The sequence below is a fragment of the Mesoplodon mirus genome (genome assembly GCF_964341445.2).
Source record: "Mesoplodon mirus genome assembly, chromosome: 12".
Lineage (NCBI taxonomy): Eukaryota > Metazoa > Chordata > Mammalia > Artiodactyla > Ziphiidae > Mesoplodon > Mesoplodon mirus.
In genome coordinates this window covers 12,294,719-12,316,459 of record NC_138988.1, presented here as the reverse complement: position 1 = coordinate 12,316,459, position 21,741 = coordinate 12,294,719, and the positions used below count along the sequence as shown (strand labels likewise).

The window sequence follows — 21,741 nt, the reverse complement described above, 5'->3', positions numbered from 1 at the left end:
ATTCTCGTCAAAGAAATGGTTTTAATTATTTCAGACTCTTTTCTATGTAAACACAGCAGACGTGTTACACAATAATCCATAACTGTGCTTTTGCTTTTCATGTGCCCAGATATGAGTCCATATACCAAGTGAAATTGATGAGATTTATGATGCATTGCCACTTTTGGAAAATGTTGCAAGCTCTAAAGACGTCAACATTGGATCCCATCTTGGCAATGACACAGCATTGAGTAGTAATAATGTAAGTTAACTGTTGGTGTAATTACCAAAGCATTAGCATGCCTGATGACATCCTCCATCTTTCACATAAATACCTTGGAGATAGCAGAGCTCTACGACTTTCTTCTGTACCAGGGTGACACAATGTCATCCAGAGGACAAAGCTGGCTTATAAAACCTTGTAATCTTCCTCCCTACTGACCACTTCTGCCTGACCATCACTTCCCGGGATACCTGATACCCCACAATGGAGGTGGTATTATTCCCATTTTATAGGTGTAAAAACTGAGGCTCAGAGCTGTTAGGCAACTTCTTGTGACCACTGATAGATAAGGGTCAGACCAGGATTAGAACCTAGTTCAGTCTGTCCTTCAGTGAAAGCCATTAATTCTAGACTAGTCCAAGCCTCCTATGTATGTCTTGTCATTTTATGCAATGTTGCAGATGGGGTGGCCATAGGACGAGAGGTAAAAATTATAAAGAAGCAGAATTTATCCTTTCTCTATCTATGGTCACTTTCAAATTCTCCAAGCCCTGATACTCACCCTCTCTCATTAAATCTACTCTAAGGAAAAAATATCTATCTGTTAGTTATATACTAGCATGAATTTCCATCAATAATCCAGATTCTGGAGCTGCAAAGAATGACAGAAATCATCCTTTATGAACACACTCATTTTAGAGATGTAGAGACCAAGCCATAGAAAGGTTAAGTGACCTATCAGAGCTCATAGAGCTAACTGTCTACAGAGAAGAGGTGAGCGTTCTGTATCTGACTCCCAACTTAGGACTCTATCCACTACATCTTCACAAAGGTGTTTTCCGCTAGAGTTTTTCTTTACTTGGCAAAGGAAGGGCTCTGACCTCAAAGAAATTTCATGCGTCAAAGACCAAATGGACAAAGCATATTGAAAGACAGGAGCCTTTCATGAACCCCTTAAACAACATTTGTAGGAAACCCTCTTCTTGTGTAAGACCAGCCGCGCTGAGGGAAGCCATTGGTGAGCACGGGGAAACCTGTCTCACCGGACAATAGTATGCAGGAATGTCCTCTGTGCCCTACCCTCCACATTCCTGCTTCCTTTTAAAACAGCAAGTGTCTCTTCCCTTTCTTTTTTTCCCCAAGAGGAATCAACACAATCATTGTATTAAGGCCCCACTGGAAGCCACCACTGTGTAAAAACAACAACAATAAAGTTTCAAATTGATCATTTCAAGTTGCTGAATGAAGAAAATAAACTTTCCCTTCCTGATTAGGTTCATTATCATAGATTTCAATTTGTCTCAAATTACAAGAAAAAGTAGATTGAAACCCATAGCTGGATCCCCAGCTGTAACATTTCATTTTTTAAAAATCAATATGAAATTGAAGCCCTTTTTTTTTTTTTTTTTTTTTTTTTTTTTTTTTTGCAGTATGCAGGCCTCTCACCGCTGTGGCCTCTCCCGTTGCAGAGCACAGGCTCCGGACGCGCAGGCTCAGCGGCCATGGCTCACGGGCCCAGCTGCCCTGCGGCATGTGGGATCTTCCCGGACCGGGGCATGAACCCGTGTCCCCTGCATCGGCAGGCGGACTCTCAACCACTGCACCACCAGGGAAGCCCAAAGCCATTTTTTGTTAAGTATCTTTGGCTCCAGCCCTAAAGTACTTAGGCTATTATGCTGCATTTAGTCATCCAGATAGTTGATCATATTCATCTTATAATACTTGCTTTTATGTTCAGACTTTATGTCCTACATAAACATGAGACTCTGAATGTCAGTGGTTTTGAGACCTTCTTACTGTCAGAATAGCTGTGTGTGGTCTGTGTGGGACTGGGTATTTATGGCTGTTTTTCTGGGTCTATATCTACAAAGACCAATCAACGGTGAATCAGATCATCTGGATACTTCTGTGGGGGGAAAATGGGAAAAAACAGAAATGGTGTTTAGAAAAGAGGGAAAAACCACAAGGACCTGACTATACTCATCATTCTAGTTTCACGTGTAACTGTTCAGTTTCTAAAACAGTACATAGAGTTATATGAACGTCAGAGCCAGAAGGAACCTAAAAAGTCAGAGCTAGAGGAAACTAAGTAAGCAGCTATTTCACCTTCCTTGTTTTGCAAATGACACAACTAAGACCTAGAGAAAAGAAACGATTAGACCTATATCATAACCTAACTCGCAGAGGTGGGATTCAAAACCATACGTCCCAACTTGAGTTCTATACTTTAAAACATTGATATCTTACTTTGGGTTTTCCCAAAAGCAGAGCATGAGAAAAGGACTGAATGCAGGTGGTTTATTTTGGAAGTAATCCAAGAAATAGGAGCAAAGAAACAGGAAGTTGGGGCAGGGAAGGAGAAAAAACAAGCAACATAAATCTTGTTACTACTGTGGACTCCTAGGGTCCAATCCCTTGGACCCTCTAGAATTAGAGAATGTGCCAAAGAAATGTGTCTCCACAAGTTGGAAAGCCAGGACATTTATGTATCATCCTGTAGAAGGTTGCCCCAGAAGCATAAATTTTCCTGAATTTTCAGGCTGCCTATGTCTATGCTAAGCAAACCAAGTGACTTAAGAGAATCCCAGGGACAAAAAAGCAGAGAGACACAGCAGGATGCTTGAGTTGGGCCACATAAAGCAAATCTGCATCACAGCTGCAGTTGAAATCAGGTGGAACTAGGGGTTATGTCATAGGCCACGAAAAGGTCTACTGCAAGTGGGCTTTAATGTATGTTGCCTAGAGCTTTAGCGTTGTTCTGCATAGTCTCCAGGAGTTGCTAAGGGAGGCCTGGGAAAAGCCACATGACACGATTTGAGGGATTCTATTTCTGTTCCATTCAGAGCAGACCTCCAACTATCTATTTTATACTTTGGGGGCTCTGCATGGGGCATCATTTGAAAGAGGAAGTGGGGATTTACTTGTGTATTAGCCAAGATTCTGTAGTTGGAAGTGCACAAATCAAATCAAATTAACTTGAGAAAAAAAGAAAAAAGTTCACATAATTAACTCAAGGGCTAGTCTGGAGCTTCAGGCACAGTTGGATTCAGGGTTCAGACAAAGTTGTATGGACATTATCTTATCTATGGACCAGTCTCATTCTGTCCTGCTCCATAAGGACTTCTACTACGAAGGGAAAGACAATGGCTGCCAACAGTTCCGGGGTTATATCATACCACGGTAGCAATGCCATCGGGAAAAGACAGCATCCTCCTTCTAGAGTTCATACAGTCATAGGCAAGGACTTCATTCATCTGACCACCTCTTAGACCAATTACTACTGCCTAGGACAGTAATTCGAAGACTTTAGCATGCATCAAAATCACCTTGAGGATTTGTGCCCTATCTCCAGAGTTTCTAACTTAGTAAGTCTGGGATAAGAAAAATAATATGCATTTTTAACAAGGTCTAGGTAATGCTGATACTGCTTGTCCAGATACCATACTTCGTGTACCACTGTCTGCAGTGATGAGGTACTCTTAGTCAAATCAAGTCACGGGGCCAGTCCAGATTTCAAGGGGGGTAGGGCTGGAAAAGACATAGACTCCACCCCTTCCTGGGAAGAGGAGCAAAGAATATGTGGCCACCCTTAATACACTACAGAAAACATGGTGAAGTGCTCTAACAAAAGTGTAACTGCCTCTTACAAGGGAATAGAAAAGAGAACAAAATAGGGCTCCCATGTGTGAAGAAATGATGGCTGAGAGTTTTCCAAAACTAATGGAAGACATTATACCAATAGATTCAAGAAGTCCTACAAACTCCCAGAAAGAAAAATACAAAGAAAATCTCACCTAGACACATCATGGTAAAACTGCTAATAAAAGAAAAAAAGCAAAGAGAACATCTTAAGAGCTACTAGAGAAAAATGACATATTACCTTCAGAGAAACAATAATAATGGTGAAAGGTGAGTTCTCAAAGTAAGTGATAAGACCCAAGGAAAAAAATGGGGTGACAGGGCCTCCCTGGTGGCGCAGTGGTTGAGAGTCCGCCTGCCGATGCAGGGGATACGGGTTCGTGCCCCGGTCTGAGAGGATCCCATATGCCGCGGAGCGGCTGGGCCCGTGAGCCATGGCCGCTGGGCCTGCGCATCCGGAGCCTGTGCTCCGCAACGGGAGAGGCCACAACAGTGAGAGGCCCGCATACCGCAAAAAGAAAAAAAAAAAAAAATGGGGTGACATATTTGACAAGCCAAAATAAAGGAAAGAATATTCTTTCAAAGAAAGAATAAAAAGAAATGCTAGAGATCAAAAACACTAACAGAAATGAAGAATGCTTTGATGGGCTCATGAGAAGTCTGAAATCAACAGAAAAATTCACAGAACTAAAAAGCTATTATAACAAGTTGGCAGGATACAACATCAACATACAAAAGGAAATAATTTTCCTATATACCAGCAATGAACAAGAGGAATTTGAAATAAAAAACAATACCATTTACATTAACACCACAAAGAATTAAATACTTAGGTATAAATCTAACAAAATACGTACCAGATCTATATGAGGAAGACTACAAAACACTGACAAAAGAAATCAAATAACCAATAAATGGTCAGATACTCCATGTTTATGGATAGGAAGATTCAATATTATCAAGATGCTAGTTCGCCCTAAATTGATCCATAGATTAACTGCAATCTTAACTGAAATCTCAATAAGTTATTTCATAAATATTGACAAACTGATTCTAAAGTTTATATGGAGAGGCAAAAGACTCAGAAGAGTCAACATAATATTGAAAAGGAAGAACAAATTCAGAGTACTGAAATTACCCAACTTCAATATTTTCTCTAAAGCTACAGTAATCAAGACAGTGTACTACTGATAAAAAAATAGACAAATACATTACGGGAACAAAATGAAGAGCTCAGAAACAGACTCACATGAACACAAGTCAAGTGATCTCTCACACAGAAGCAAAAGCAATACAGTGGAGAAAAGATAGTAATTTCAACAAATGGTGCTGGAACAACTAGACATCAAATGCAAAAAAAAAAAAAAAAAAAGAATCTAGACACATACCTTTCCCAAAAAATAACACAAAATAGATTTTAGACCTAAATGTAAACTGCAAAATTATAAATCTCCCAGAAGACAATATAGGAGAAAATCTAGATGACTTTGGGTATGGTGATTACTTTTTAGATACAACACCAAAGGCTAGATCCATAAAAGAAATAATTGATAAGCTGGACTTTATTCAAATTAAAAACTTCTGCTCTGTGAAAGATACTGCCAAGAGAATGAGAAGACAAGCCACAGATTGTGAGAAAATATTTACAAAAGACACATTTGATAAAGGAATGTTATCCAAAATACACAAAGAGGGCTTCCCTGGTGGAACAGTGGTTGAGAGTCCGCCTGTCGATGCAGGGGACACGGGTTCATGCCCCGAGCCGGGAAGATCCCACATGCCGCTGAGCGGCTGGGCCTGTGAGCCATGGCCGCTGAGCCTGCACATCCGGAGCCTGTGCTCCGCAACAGGAGAGGCCACAGCAGTGAGAGGCCCGCGTACCGCAAAAAAAAAAACAAAACCACAAAGAATTCTTAAACTCAACAATATGAAACCAAACAAGCTGCTTAAAAATGGGCCAAAGACCTGCATAGACACCTCCCCAAAGAAGATATACAGATGGCAAGTGAGCATACGAAAAGATGTTCAATATCATATGTCACTGGGGAATTGCAAATTAAAACAACAATAAGATACCACTACACATCTATTAGAATGGCCAAAATCCAAAACACTGACAACACCAAATGCTGATGACAATGTGGAACAACAGAAACTCTCATTTATTCCTAGTGGAATGCAAAATGGTACAGACACTTTGGGAGAGAGTTTGAAAGTTTTTTTTATAAAACTAAACATACTCTTATCATATAATCTGGCAATGATGATCCTTGGTATTTACTCAAATGAGTTCAGAACTTATGTCCACACAAATCCTGCATGTGGACGCTCATAGCAGCTTTATTCATAAATGTCAAAACTCGGAAGCAACCATGATGCCCTTCAATAGGTGAATGGATAAATTAACTAGAGTTCATCCAAAAATGGACTGTTATTCAGTGCTAAAAAGAATTGAGCTATCAAGCTATGAAAAGATATGGAGGAAATGTAAATGCATATTACTAAGTAAAAGAAGCCAATGTGAAAAGACTGTTCTCTGTAAGACTCTAACTATATGATATTCTTGAAATGGCAAAACTATAGAGACAGTAAGAAGATCAGTGGTTGTCAAGGTTTAGAAGGGAGGTTGGGATGAAGAGGCAGAACACAGAGGGTTTTTACGACAGTGAAACTTTTCTGCCTGATATGATAATGGAACACATGTATTGTACATTTGTTAATACCCACGGAATGTCAAAGACCAAGAGTGAACCCTAATGTAAACTATGAACTTTGGGTGTCAATGTAGATTCATCAGTTGTAAAAAATGTACCACTCTGGTTAGAGATGATGATAGTGGGGGAGGTTTGGAGTGTGAGGGAGCAGGGAATGTATGAGAACTCTCTGTACTTTCTACTCAATTTTGCTAATAATCTAAATGTGCTCTAAAAATAAATCCTATGGAAAATAATTGAGATAAATTCAGAAAATCTAATTAAATAGAAACTATACAATGTTCATGGACTAAAGCCTTAATATTATAAAAATATTTTCTATAAATTAGTCTATAGACTCAATGTAATCCCAATCAAAATCTCAGGAAGTATTTTTAAAACATAAATTGATAAGCTGCTTGTAAATTTTATATAGAAATTCAAAAGGCCAAGAATACCCAGGAATATATTTTTCGAGGACAGTTTCTGTTGGTTTTTTATTTTCCTTTGAATGGGCCATAATTTCTTGAATCTTTGTATGCCTTGTGATTTTTTATTGAAAACTGGACATCTGAATTTAATCATGTGATACCTCTGGAAATTAGATTCTCACCCATCCCCAAGTTTTGCTGTTTCTTTTTTTTCTTTGTGCCTGTTGTGTGTTTTAGTGCTGTAGGCTTTCTATATGCCAAGTATCAGCCTGAAGTGTAAACTTAAGGTCTTCTCAGATCTTTTATGAATGTGCACCTTCCCCTGGGCATGTGGGATCACTTTCTAATTTTCCCTTTCTATGTGGTTCCTTTTGAATGTCCCACTATTTAATATCTGGCTCCCAAAAGAGGACAAAGAGGAAAAATGGAAGGGGCAGGGGAGGAAGGGCTCTTGAAATTCTCTGGAAGTCACTTCATCCAGAAAAGGAGGGCCTTGCAACAATGAGCGGAGGTACAGCAACAATGGCCACTTACCCCTTTGTCTGCACCTCTGTGATCAGAAGCAGCAATCAGCAATGAGAGTACAGATCCCTGATATTTGGAAGACAGTGTGCTTTTTGCTCACTATGGCTTCCAAAAGTTGTGTGCAGGTTGCTCCCGGAACACTTGCCCAGCTGCCTGCTATATAGCTAAGGGTGGAGGATGTGTAGCTACTACTGTGCTAAGAGCTGAAATGGATCAAAATTAGCCACAATTTACCATCTAAGTTTACCCTGGAGGATGCAAGACTTCAGTACACCTGAGAGTTCCAAAATAGTTACAGCAGACAGATTCAGCTAGTATAATTATTGTCTAGGTTGGGAGACAGATTCCTGATGCTTCCTACTCTGCTATCTTCCTACAATCCTCCCTCCAGGAATATCTTGAAGAAGAACAAAGCTGGAGGACTTATACTACCAGACATGAAGACCTACAAAAAAACTATAGTAGTTAAGATAGCATGTTTTGACCTAAGGACAAGCAAATATACCAATGAAAGAGAAAAGGAACTGTCTCACACATATGCAACCACTTGATTTAATTGTAGATCTAAATATAAAAGTAATGCAATAAAGATCTAGGATAAGTCATTGGAAAATATTTTCATGACTTTGGAGTAGTCAAAGATTTTCTAAACAGGACACAGGAAGCACTAACCATAAAGGAAAAGATTGATGAATTGGACTACATTAAAATTAAACACCTCTGTTCATTAAAGAGATATTTATAAGGCAAGCCACAGAGCAGGAAATTTTATTTGCAGTATACGTAACATTTGTAAAAAGCATATATAAAAGGTCTACTGCAAAAATAATAATGATAATGATAAAATAGAAGAAAATGAGCACAAAACTTGAATAAAAACCTTCCAAAAGAATATATCTGCATGGTCAATAAATGTTTGAAAAGGTGCTGAATTTTATTAGTATCCAAGAAGTACAAATTTAAATCACAATAAAATATAATACTACTATATAACTACAAGAATGGCAATACTTAAAAGACTGACAATGCCAAGAATTGATGAAGTGGAGGAACAACTACAATCTTCATATTGTTTTTAAGTATAAATCTGGAAAATTGTTCAGCAGTATTTATAAAAACTGAACATACACATACACTTTGACCCAATAATTTCATTGCTATCTATTTATTTATCCAACAAAAATGCATACATAGGGCCTCCCTGGTGGCGCAGTGATTGGGAGTCCGCCTGCCGATGCAGGGGATACGGGTTCGTGCCCCGGTCTGGGAGGATCCCATGTGCCGCGGAGCGGCTGGGCCCGTGAGCCATGGCCGCTGGGCCTGTGCGTCCGGAGCCTGTGCTCCGCGACGGGAGAGGCCACAGCAGTGAGAGGCCCGCGTACAGCAAAAAAAAAAAAAAAAAAAAGCATACATATTTGTGCACCAAAAGGCATGTACATGATGGGCACAGCACAATATTTATATAGCTAAGCACCCTAAATGTCCATCAACAATAAAACAGATAAATAAATTGTGGTGTATTTGTGCAATGAAATACTACACAACAATGAAAATGAACAAGTTACAACCACATGCGACAATACAGATGAATTTCACAAATATAACATAAATGAACAGGGCTTCCCTGGTGGCGCAGTGGTTGAGAGTCTGCCTGCCGATGCAGGGGACATGGGTTCATGCCCCGGTCCGGAAAGATCCCACATGCTGCGGAGCGGCTAGGTCAGTGAGCCGTGGCTGCTGAGCTTACGCGTCTGCAGCCTGTGCTCCGCAACGGGAGAGGCCACAACAGTGAGAGGCCCGCGTACCGCAAAAAAAAAAAAAAAGAGTGCTGATAAAGTCTTATTCTGATCCGGGTGATGGTGAAACGAGTGTGTTCACTTTGTGGAAATTCATTGAGCTATACGAATATTTGCACTTTTTAATATATTTATGTAACTTTTTAAATACATATTATTTTGTTTACACAGACAGATCCTACAGAAAAACACATATGCACAGATATTCACATAAAGATAGAAAATGATTTTAAACATTGTACTGAATTCACAAGCTAAAAAATAAAATACTTATTAAATTAGCAATATTCACAATATAAACAAACAGCACTACAAAAGATGCATTTAAATCATACTTTTTATGTCTATATATCATAAGTTCCTTTTTTTAAAGATTCACCCCTGAATTCCTTGTTATTTCATGTTGCATAAAATCATTAAAATAGGTATCAGCTCTTATAAACCTGAAGAAATATGAGGAACTTTCCCAAGTATAGGGAAGAAAAATGAAAAGAGCCAAAGACTATTTCCTTTTTGAACCACAAGCCTTCCGTATAACAAACAACAACAAAAAACCCTAATACTAGCCTAGATTGGTATCTATGTTAACTTACTTACAAACTGATCTTTGTGGCTTTGAATTAGACACTAATTGTTTTCAATTTGTCACTGGAACACTAAATAAGAGAGACTCCCAAAGACACCCACTTAAAAATGTTCCAAGAATGGGAAGAATTGATTTTCATTTGTAGTTTATTTATTTATTATATTATCCTAGCTAATGTTAACTCTTGCATACAATACACAGAAGGATTCTGTTCATTAATTGTCCTTAAATATGTATCATTCGTAACCGTGAAGTCATAGTAATTACTAATTTATGATGCTAGTTCAGTAACATCAACTTTGAAAGTGTCACTTCCTTCTTTTGAAATTTAAGATTGTTAATCAATATTAATGTTGATATAGCTAGAACATATAATTGTGCTACAACTCTTTAGATTTCTACTCTGTCTCAAAGACTATATGAAGGTACAGAATCTCTTTTTCTCCCTTGCATTTTTGGAGAGAGACAACAGAAATAATATTCTCAGAAAAAATACTGGGTTTCCCATATATCTCTGATACCATTGATAAGAAATCTGCAGTACACTTGGTTAGAAACAATTGTGGGAGGGAAAAAAATCAATGATGCATCCAGAAGATGGTACTCTTCTAGGAAAGACTATGCTCTTTTCAAACATGTCATCAAGCTGTACAAGTTATTGTCAGGAACTGGTATATCTCTATAATAAGTGGCAACATTAAAGGAAACTGTTATTGTTCAAATTTGGAGAATCACCAAGGTGAGAAAATTCAAGGTGGGAGTTACATAAAGGACAACTTGTATCAAAAGTAAACAAAGTGTCTCAGAAGGGCACTATGACCCACTAGAATGTTACTTAATAAACAGACAGAATAATAGATTCATTATCCAGTTAGAATGGCTATGTTAATGAAGTATGTTGTGCTCCCCAAGGGTATGAAGAGCAACATTAGATAATTAAGCAAGAGAAAAACCTAAAGAAACTGAAATAATATGACTACCCAAGTTTTTCAGCCCCCAATACTTCTGGTGTTAATATTAGAATGACCTAAAAGTACTCTCAGAAGATAAAAAAATTTAACTGAAAATACCTTTGTAGCAAATATCCAGATTAAATAAGGTACCTTGTCCAAGGTCACAGAGCCAGATAGTAAAAAAGCAAGGAATAGAACCTGTTACCAATAACAGGCACTTCTCAGTAGTTTTGACCTCCCAAGAGGTCAGGAGACAAAAAAAAAAAAAAAAAAAAAAAAGAGGCATATCTGGCTGTCAGGTACTTAAGAGACTTTCTTCATACTACTGTATATAGGTAGACAAGGTCACATCATAAACCCTACCCAAAGGAGTAATATGTAATACACACACACGCACTTTTTACTATAGGTATATAAATGTATAGATAATAGATAGCATATATTATAACCCATATAATATATAATAACTTCCATTACACATAGTAACATCTCTTCCAGCCCATCTTTTCCAACCCACTCCCAGTTCTGTGCCCTTCCCCCAACTATAACCTTCACAAACCACATTCCATAAAAAGCAGACGAGGGGCTATTATCAAGAGAGGCAAAGAGTGGAGCTTTTGACTCTTTTCAAAGATCTAATGATCTTGTCTTGTAGAAGAGTCACATTGTTATAGCACTATCCGTTAGAACTGAAAAATGTTTCCAGATGAATCCAGATAGTTTCAACTTCTCTTGGTCAAGCAAAGATAATCACCGAGACTCCTTATGTGCCTTCCATAATATTTAAAAGACATAATTATAGATAACCCCCAAATTATGTAAATCCTGCATAGCAAAGATAGGGGCAATCCCAGCTGCAACTAAAGTACTAAATTCTCATCACCACAGGATACTGTAAAAATGGTTTAAAACAAAAAGGTCTGTAGGAAGTCATGCTGATGATTAAAAAAAATTAAGGTATTACCAAGATGTAAAACCATATTAAGGAGAATGGAGAGGAATTAAAAAGCTTCCCAAAGTAGGCTTGGAATGTCTACTGGTCCAGACTTTGGTGTCTTAAGCTAGGTGCCCATTAGAGTTCCTCTTAATTCTTTTTGAATATTTCCATTTAATCCTGTCCAGCATAATTTATTTTCCCACACTTCACCTAATGTTCTTTATGCTTTATCTTCCTGCTCTTCCTCTTTTGTCTGCTCAAGATTAATATTAGTCAGTGATAGATTGTTTGGCTATTTAAACCTTTAAACATGCAAAGAATTCAGTGGGAAATAGATAAGTAACTGAGGATATTTTTCCTTGAATTGTCAGGATAATTGCCTCAATGATCCCTTCCACAAAAACGCATAGGCTGGACCTTAGTAAAACTGTACCTTATTATTAAATAACCTACTATAACCCACAATATAGTGGACTATGGAAGATCCAGTCTGAACCTTCCAGCCTTTTTGGTTAAAGACACCACCACTGTTCAAGAAAAATAAGGGAGAATTTAGAAGATGGCGGAAGAGTATGACGCGGAGATCACCTTCCTCCCCACAGATACACCAGAAATTCATCCACACGTGGAACAACTCCTACAGAACCCCTACTGAACGCTGGCAGAAGACCTCAGACCTCCCAAAAGGCAAGAAACTCCCCACGTACCTGGGTAGGGCAAAAGAAAAAAGAATAAACAGAGACAGAAGAATAGGGACAGGACCTGCAGCAGTGGGAGGGAGCAGTGAAGGAGGAAAGGTTTCCACACACTAGAAGCCCCTTCACGGGCGGAGACTGCAGGGGGCGGAGGGGGAAAGCTTCGGAGTAGCGGAGGAGAGCACAGCAACAGGGGTGCGGAGGGCAAAGCGGAGAGATTCCCGCACAGAAAATTGGTGCCGACCGGCACTCACCAGCTGTGGGAGCTTGCCACAGACAAGATTGAGAGGCTTGTCCGCTCACCCGCCTGGGCGGGCGGGGCTGGGAGTTGAGGCTCGGGTTTCGGTCGGAGCGCAGGGAGAGGACTGGGGTTGGCGGCGTGAACACAGCCGGAAGGGGTTAGAGCACCACGGCTAGCCGGGAGGGAGTCCGGGAAAAAGTCTGGACCTGCTGAAGAGGTAAGAAACTTTTTCTTACCTCTTTGTTTCCTGTTGCGCGGGGAGAGGGGATTAAGAGCGCTGCTTAAAGGAGCTCCAGAGACGGGCGCGAGCCAGGCGTGGGACGCTGGGGCTGCTGCTGCCGCCGCCAGGAAGCCTGTGTACGAGCGCAGGTCACTGTCCATGCCCCCTTTCCGGGGAGCCTGTGCAGCCCGCCACTGCCGGGGTCCCGGGATCCAGGGACAGCTTCCCCGGGAGAGCGCACGGCGCGCCTCGGGCTGGTGCAACGTCACGCCGGCCTCTTCCGCCCAGGCTAGCCCCGCCTCCGTGCCCCTCCCTCCCCCGCGGCCTGAGTGAGCCAGAGTCCCCGAAGTGGCTGCTCCTTTAACCCCATCCTGTCTGAGCGAAGAACAGACGCCCTCCAGCGATCTACACGCAGAGGCGGGGCCAAATCCAAAGCTGAGACCCAGGAGCTGTGAGAATAAAGAAGAGAAAGGTAAATCTCCCCCAGCAGCCTCAGGAGCAGCGGATTAAAGCTCCACAATCAACTTGATGTAGCCTGCATCTGTGGAATACATGAATAGACAACGAATCATCCCAAATTGAGGAGGTGGACTTTGAGAACAAGATTTATGATTTTTTCCCCTTTTCCTCTTTTTCCGTGTGGATGAAAGGCTCTTGGTGCTGCAGCCAGGAGTCAGTGCTGTGCCTCTGAGGTGGGAGAGACAACTTCAGGACACTGGTCCACAAGAGACCTCCCAGCTCCACATAATAACAAACGGCGAAAATCTCCCAGAGATCTCCATCTCAACACCAGCACCCAGCTTCACTCATCGACCAGCAAGCTATAGTGCTGGACACACTATGCCAAACAACTAGCAAGACAGGAACACAACCCCACCCATTAGCAGAGAGGCTGCCTAAAATCATAATAAGTCCACAGACACCCCAAAACACACCACCAGACGTGGACCTGCCCACCAGAAAGACAAGATCCAGCCTCATCCACCAGAACACAGGCGCTAGTCCCCTCCACCAGGAAGCCTACACAACCCACTGAACCAACCTTAGCCACTGGGGACAGACACCAAAAACAACGGGAACTACGAATCTGCAGCCTGCAAAAAGGAGACCCCAAACACAGTAAGATAAGCAAAATTAGAAGACAGAAAAACACACAGCAGGTGAAGGAGCAAGATAAAAACCCACCAGACCTAACAAATGAAAAGGAAATAGGCAGGGCTTCCCTGGTGGCGCAGTGGTTGAGAGTCCGCCTGCCGATGCAGGGGACACGGGTTCGTGCCCCAGTCTGGGAAGATCCCACATGCCGCGGAGCGGCTGGGCCCATGAGCCATGGCCGCTGAGCCTGCGCATACGGAGCCTGTGCTCTGCAACGGGAGGGGCCACAACAGTGAGAGGCCCGCGTATAGCAAAAAAAAAAAAAAAAAAAAAAAAGGAAATAGGCAGTGTACCTGAAAAGGAATTCAGAATAATGATAGTAAAGATGATCCAAAATCTTGGAAATAGAATAGACAAAAGGCAAGAAACATTTAACAAGGACCTAGAAGAAATAAAGATGAATCAAGCAATGATAAGCAACCCAATAAATGAAATTAAAAATACTCTAGATGGGATCAATAGCAGAATAACTGAGGCAGAAGAACGGATAAGTGAGGTGGAAGATAAAATAGTGGAAATAACTGATGCAGAGCAAACTAAAGAAAAAAGAATGAAAAGAACAGAGGACAGTCTCAGAGACCTCTGGGACAACATTAAACGCACCAACATTCGAATTATAGGGGTTCCAGAAGAAGAAGAGAAAAAGAAAGGGACTGAGAAAATATTTGAAGGGATTATAGTTGAAAACTTCCCTAATATGGGAAAGGAAATAGTTAATCAAGTCCAGAGGCACAGAGAGTCCCATACAGAATAAATCCAAGGAGAAATATGCCAAGACACATATTAATCAAACTGTCAAAAATTAAACACAAAGAAAACATATTAAAAGCAGCAAGGGAAAAACAACAAATAATACACAAGGGAATCCCCATAAGCCTAACAGCTGATCTTTCAGAGAAACTCTGCAAGCCAGAAGGGACCGGCAGGACATATTTAAAGTGATGAAGGAGAAAAACCTGCAAGCAAGATTACTCTACCCAGCAAGGATCTCATTCAGATTTGATGGAGAAATTAAAACCTTTACAGACAAGCAAAAGCTGAGAGAGTTCAGCACCACCAAACCAGCTTTACAACAAATGCTAAAGGAACTTCTCTAGGCAAGAAACACAACAGAAGGAAAATACCTACGATAACGAACCCAAAACAATTAAGAAAATGGGAATAGGAACATACATATCAATAATTACCTTAAATGTAAATGCACTAAATGCTCCCACCAAAAGACACTGATTGGCTGAATGGATACAAAAACAAGACCCATATATATGCTGTCTACAAGAGGCCCATTTCAGACCTAGAGACACATACAGACTGAAAGTAAGGGGATGGAAAAAGATATTCCATGCAAATGGAAACCAAAAGAAAGCTGGAGTAGCAATTCTCATATCAGACAAAATAGACTTTAAAATAAAGACTATTAGAAGAGACAAAGAAGGACACTACATAATGATCAAGGGATCGATCCAAGAAGAAGATATAACAATTGTAAATATTTATGCACCTAACATAGGAGTACCTCAATACATAAGGCAAATACTAACAGCCATAAAAGGGGAAATCGACAGTAACACATTCATAGTAGGAGACTTTAACACCCCACTTTCACCAATGGACAGATCATCCAAAATGAAAATAAATAAGGAAACACTAGCTTTAAATGATACATTAAACAAGATGGACTTAATTGATATTTATAGGACATTCCATCCAAAAACAACAGAATACACATTTTTCTCAAGTGCTCATGGAACATTCTCCAGGATAGATCATATCTTGGGTCACAAATCAAGCCTTGGTAAATTTAAGAAAACTGAAATTGTATCAAGGATCTTTTCCAACCACAACTCTTTGAGACTAGATATCAATTACCGGAAAAGATCTGTAAAAAATACAGACACATGGAGGCTAAACAATACACTACTTAATAACGAAGTGATCACTGAAGAAATCAAAGAAGAAATAAAAAAATACCTAGAAACAAATGACAATGGAGACACGACAACCCAAAACCTATGGGATGCAGCAAAAGCAGTTCTAAGAGGGAAGTTTATAGCAATACAATCCCACCTTAAGAAACAGGAAACATCTCGAGTAAACAACCTGACCTTGCACCTAAAGCAATTAGAAGAACAGAAAAACCCCAAAGTTAGCAGAAGGAAAGAAATCATAAAAATCAGATCAGAAATAAATGAAAATGAAGGAAATGATAGCAAAGATCAATAAAACTAAAAGCTTTTTCTTTGAGAAGATAAACAAAATTGATAAACCATTAGCCAGACTCATCAAGAGAAAAAGGGAGAAGACTCAAATCAATAGAATTAGAAATGAAAAAGGAGAAGTAACAACTGACACTGCAGAAATACAAAAGATCATGAGAGATTACTACAAGCAACTCTATGCCAATAAAATGGACAACCTGGAAGAAATGGACACATTCTTAGAAATGCACAACCTGCCAAGACTGAATCAGGAAGAAATAGAAAATATGAATAGACCAATCACAAGCACTGAAATTGAAACTGTGATTTAAAATCTTCCAACAAACAAAAGCCCAGGACCAGATGGCTTCACAGGCGAATTCTATCAAACATTTAGAGAAGAGCTAACACCTATCCTTCTCAAACTCTTCCAAAATATAGCAGAGGGAGGAACAGTCCCAAACTCATTCTACAAGGCCACCATCACCTTGATACCAAAACCAGACAAGGATGTCACAAACAAAGAAAACTACAGGCCAATATCACTGATGAACATAGATGCAAAAATCCTCAACAAAATACTAGCAAACAGAATCCAACAGCACATTAAAAGGATCATACACCATGATCAAGTGGGGTTTATTGCAGGAATGCAAGGGTTCTTCAATATACGCAAATCAATTAACATGATTCACCATATTAACAAACTGAAGGATAAAAACCATATGATCATCTCAATAGATGCAGAAAAAGCTTTCGACAAAATTCAACACCCATTTATGATAAAAACCCTGCAGAAAGTAGGCATAGAGGGAACTTTCCTCAACATAATAAAGGCCATATATGACAAACCCACAGCCAACATCGTCCTCAATGGTGAAAAACTGAAACCATTTCCACTAAGATCAGGAACAAGACAAGGCTGCCCATTCTCACCACTCTTATTCAACATAGTTTTGGAAGTTTTAGCCATAGCAATCAGAGAAGAAAAGGAAATAAAAGGAATCCAAATTGGAAAAGAGGAAGTAAAGCTGTCACTGTTTGTAGATGACATGATACTATACATAGAGAATCCTAAAGATGCTACCAGAAAACTACTAGAGCTAATCAAAGAATCTGGTAAAGTAGCAGGATACAAAATTAATGCACAGAAATCTCTGGCATTCCTGTACACTAATGATGAAAAATCTGAAAATGAAATCAAGAAAACTCTCCCGTTTACCATTGCAACAAAAAGAATAAAATATCTAGGAATAAACCTACCTAAGGAGACAAAAGACCTGTATGCAGAAAATTATAAGACACTGATGAAAGAAATTAAAGATGATACAAATAGATGGAGAGATATACCATGTTCCTGGATTGGAAGAATCAATATTGTGAAAATGACTCTACTACCCAAAGCAGTCTACAGATTCAATGCAATCCCTATCAAACTACCACTGGCATTTTTCACAGAACTAGAACAAAAAATATCAAAATTTGTTTGGAAAAACAAAAGACCCCGAATAGCCAAAGCAATCTTGAGAACGAAAAACAGAGCTGGAGGAATCAGGCTCCCTGACTTCAGACTATACTACAAAGCTACAGTAATCAAGACAGTGTGGTACTGGCACAAAAACAGAAAGACAGATCAATGGAACAGGATAGAAAGCCCAGAGATAAACCCACGCACATATGGTCAACTTATCTTTGATAAAGGAGGCAGGAATGTACAGTGGAGAAAGGACAGCCTCTTCAATAAGTGGTGCTGGGAAAACTAGACAGGGACATGTACAAGTATGAGATTATATCACTCCCTAACACCATACACAAAAATAAGCTCAAAATGGATTAAAGACCTAAATGTAAGGCCAGAAACTATCAAACTCTTAGAGGAAAACATAGGCAGAACACTCTATGACATAAACCACAGCAAGATCCTTTTGGACCCACCTCCTAGAGAAATGGAAATAAAAACAAAAATAAACAAATGGGACCTAATGAAACTTCAAAGCTTTTGCACAGCAAAGGAAACCATAAACAAGACCAAAAGACAACCCTCAGAATGGAAGAAAATATTTACAAATGAAGCAAGTGACAGGGGATTAATCTCCAAAATTTATAAGCAGCTCATGCAGCTCAATAGCAAAAAAACAAACAACCCAATCCAAAAATGGGCAGAAGACCTAAATAGACATTTCTCTAAAGAAGATATACAGACTGCCAACAAACACATGAAAGAATGCTCAACATCATTAATCATTAGAGAAATGCAAATCAAAACTACAATGAGATATCATCTCACACCAGTCAGAATGGCCATCATCAAAAAATCTAGAAACAATAAATGTGGGAGAGGGTGTGGAAAAAGGGAACACTCTTGCACTGCTGGTGGGAATGTGAATTGGTACAGCCACTATGGAGAACAGTATGGAGGTTCCTTAAAAAACTACAAATAGAACTACCATATGACCCAGCAATCCCACTACTGGGCATATACCCTGAGAAAACCATAATTCAAAGAGTCATGTACCAAAATGTTCATTGCAGCTCTATTTACAATAGCCCGCAGATGGAAACAACCTAAGTGTCCACCATCCGATGAATGGATAAAGAAGATGTGGCACATATATACAATGGAATATTACTTGGCCATAAAAAGAAACGAAGTTGAGCTATTTGTAATGAGGTGGATAGACCTAGAGTCTGTCATACAGAGTGAAGTAAGTCAGAAAGAGAAAGACAAATACCATATGCTAACACATATATATGGAATTTAAGGGAAAAAATGTCATGAAGAACCTAGGGGTAAAACAGGAATAAAGACACAAACCTACTTGAGAATGGACTTGAGGATATGGGGAGGGGGAAGGGTAAGCTGTGACAAAGCGAGAGAGAGGCATGGACATATATACACTACTAAACGTAAGGTAGAAAGCTAGTGGGAAGCAGACGCATAGCACAGGGAAATCAGCTTGGTGCTTTGTGACTGACTTGGAGGGGTGGGATAGGGAGGGTGGGAGGGAGGGAGATGCAAGAGGGAAGGGAAATGGGAACAGATGTATATGTATAACTGATTCACTTTGTTATAAAGCAGAAACTAAAAAAAAAAAAGAAAAAGAAAAGAAAAATAAGGTAAAATAGCGGCTCAAGTGGCTAGTCAATCCAGGGGTATATCTGTCTATAGGCATAGCTAGATCTAGGGGATCAAAAAGACCATCAGAATACTCTTTTTCCATTTTAGGGCTCTGCTACCTCAGTATTCTCAGAAAGGCTCTATCCATAACCTTAGGAAGACTCTATCCATATCCATATCCATATCCATAACCATATCGTGGCAAATATGAGAAACAGAAGCTTCCCACTTACATTGTCTTATCCTAGCAACCTAGTGAAACAAAAGCACCTCTTTCCAGAAGTTCCAGTAAAATGTTTCAAGACTGATGCTCCCTGATCATGACCTGATTTGGGTCATGCACCCATCCCTGACATAGCATGTGAGTTTTCTCTTTGGTCCAATCTGGATTTTCATGCCCTTTAGAGTCACAAGGTGGACTCAGGCCCACCCAAACTATACAGGCTGATTGGGAGGGAGGAGTATTTCCCTCCCACACAAAAATCTGGTTTTCTTACTGGAAGAGACAATGGAAACTGGTCTGAGGGGCAAGAAACAGAAATGTCCACTAACAGGACACATACTCTGGAAAGGACATAAGTACCTCATGAAAACACATATGATACCATGCAATATTCCCAAAGATAGTATTTTAAAAATGTGTCAATATACTTTGCACTATGGAGGACCATTACTACAACTTTTAGTATCTTGCAGATAAAGATGTCATCTTCTGAAAGACTATGAACTTTATACATCAATTGGAAAATTATAAAATGTTATTATCTTTTTAACAGTAGGCCAAGGAACTAGAGAATCAGAAAAGTTTCCAATATTACCTCATACGGACTATAAAATTTTTAATTAAAAATTCTTTATAGTTAAACTAATCATTTATACATTCAGCCATTTCTTAAAAACTAGCTTATATAATTTCAGTGTTGCATTTAAATGACATCTACAGTTTTTTATAGCTATTTACACAGATCTCGAACTTCTTATAAAATCTGCTACCATAGTGATCTCAGCAAATAATTAGCTCCTTAGGGAAAATCCAACTCTTCATAACTTCCAGTTGAAACAGAAAATAGCCTTTAGCTCTTCTGCCTAAATTATGATACATTTACTACTTATACATTGCTGCCCACTATATTTGTAAGGAAAACTGAAATTTTTTCTTATAAATGCTTTCAGACATTGCATCTAACTCTTCAACATATTTAAAGATGAAAAATTATTACATTTTAAGTAGACCGTTAACAGGTTTAGAAAAATTAATACAACAGTTCATAACCCTGCAACTTATTTTTTTTAACATCTTTACTGGAGTATAATTGCTTTACAATGGTGTGTTAGTTTCTGCTTTATAACAAAGTGAATCAGCTATACATATACATATATCCCCATATCTCCTCCCTCTTTGTCTCTCTCCCACCCTCCCTATCCCACCCCTCTAGGTGGTCACAAAGCACTGAGCAGATCTCCCCGTGCTATGTGGCTGCTTCCCACTAGCTAGCTATTTTACACTTGGTAGTAAAAATAAGTCCATGTCTGTCATACAGAGTGAAGTTAAGTCAGAAAGAGAAAAACAAATACCGTATGCTAACTGCTAACACATATATACGGAATCTAAAAATAAAAGAAAAATTTAAAAAAAAAGGTTATGAAGAACCTAGGAGCAGGACAGGAATAAAGATGCAGATGCAGAGAATGGACTTGAGGACACAGGGAGGGGTAAGGGTGAGCTGGGACGAAGTGAGAGAGTGGCAAGGACATGCAACTTATTTTTAAAATGAAAAACCAATTCTGTTACCCCCCTCCGCCCATTTCACAATCCCCTGTGGCTAGAAACAAACACTAAATTAAGTGCAATGAACATTCTTTTTGCTTACTCAGGGAAGGCGACTATTTTCAAGCTAGGAGTATTAAATGTATCTCTAAATAGTTCATAAATAATAATGTGAAATGTAAATACTGAATTCTAGTGTAAATATGTTTTATCATTTATGTCATGTTTATTTTAAAAGGGTTTTAAAGTGGCTTTTAAAATGCCAAAAATAGAGCAAAATAAGATAAAACAAAAGGAAAACAGGCATATGAAAGCAGTTGACAAAAGACCCAGAATGGCTAACACACTATTGAAAGAGAAGAAAGCTATGCTAATCAAGACAGTGTGATACTGTCAAAAGAATGGATAGGTAGATCAGTGGAGCGGAATAAAGAGTCCAGAAACAGATCCACATAAATATAGTCAACTGATCTTGACAAATGAGCAAAAGTAAAGTAAGTGAGAAAAGACAGTCTTTTCAACAAATGATGCGAGAACAGTAGGACATCACACGTAAAAAAAGAAAAAAAGAAGTAGAAAAGAAA

The 21,741-nt window shown here is 39.2% G+C and overlaps 1 long non-coding RNA gene across 1 annotated transcript in view; it reads right to left on the bottom strand.

Moving 5' to 3' along the window:
- Window positions 1-2,004: 2,004 nt before the first annotated feature.
- LOC309812964 overlaps window positions 2,005-21,741 on the bottom strand; it is a 283,783-nt gene continuing 264,046 nt past the window's right edge. Inside the window, exon 5 of the long non-coding RNA XR_014295432.1 lies at window positions 2,005-2,108. This is a non-coding gene — a long non-coding RNA (uncharacterized lncRNA). The remainder of the gene's footprint in view (window positions 2,109-21,741) is intronic.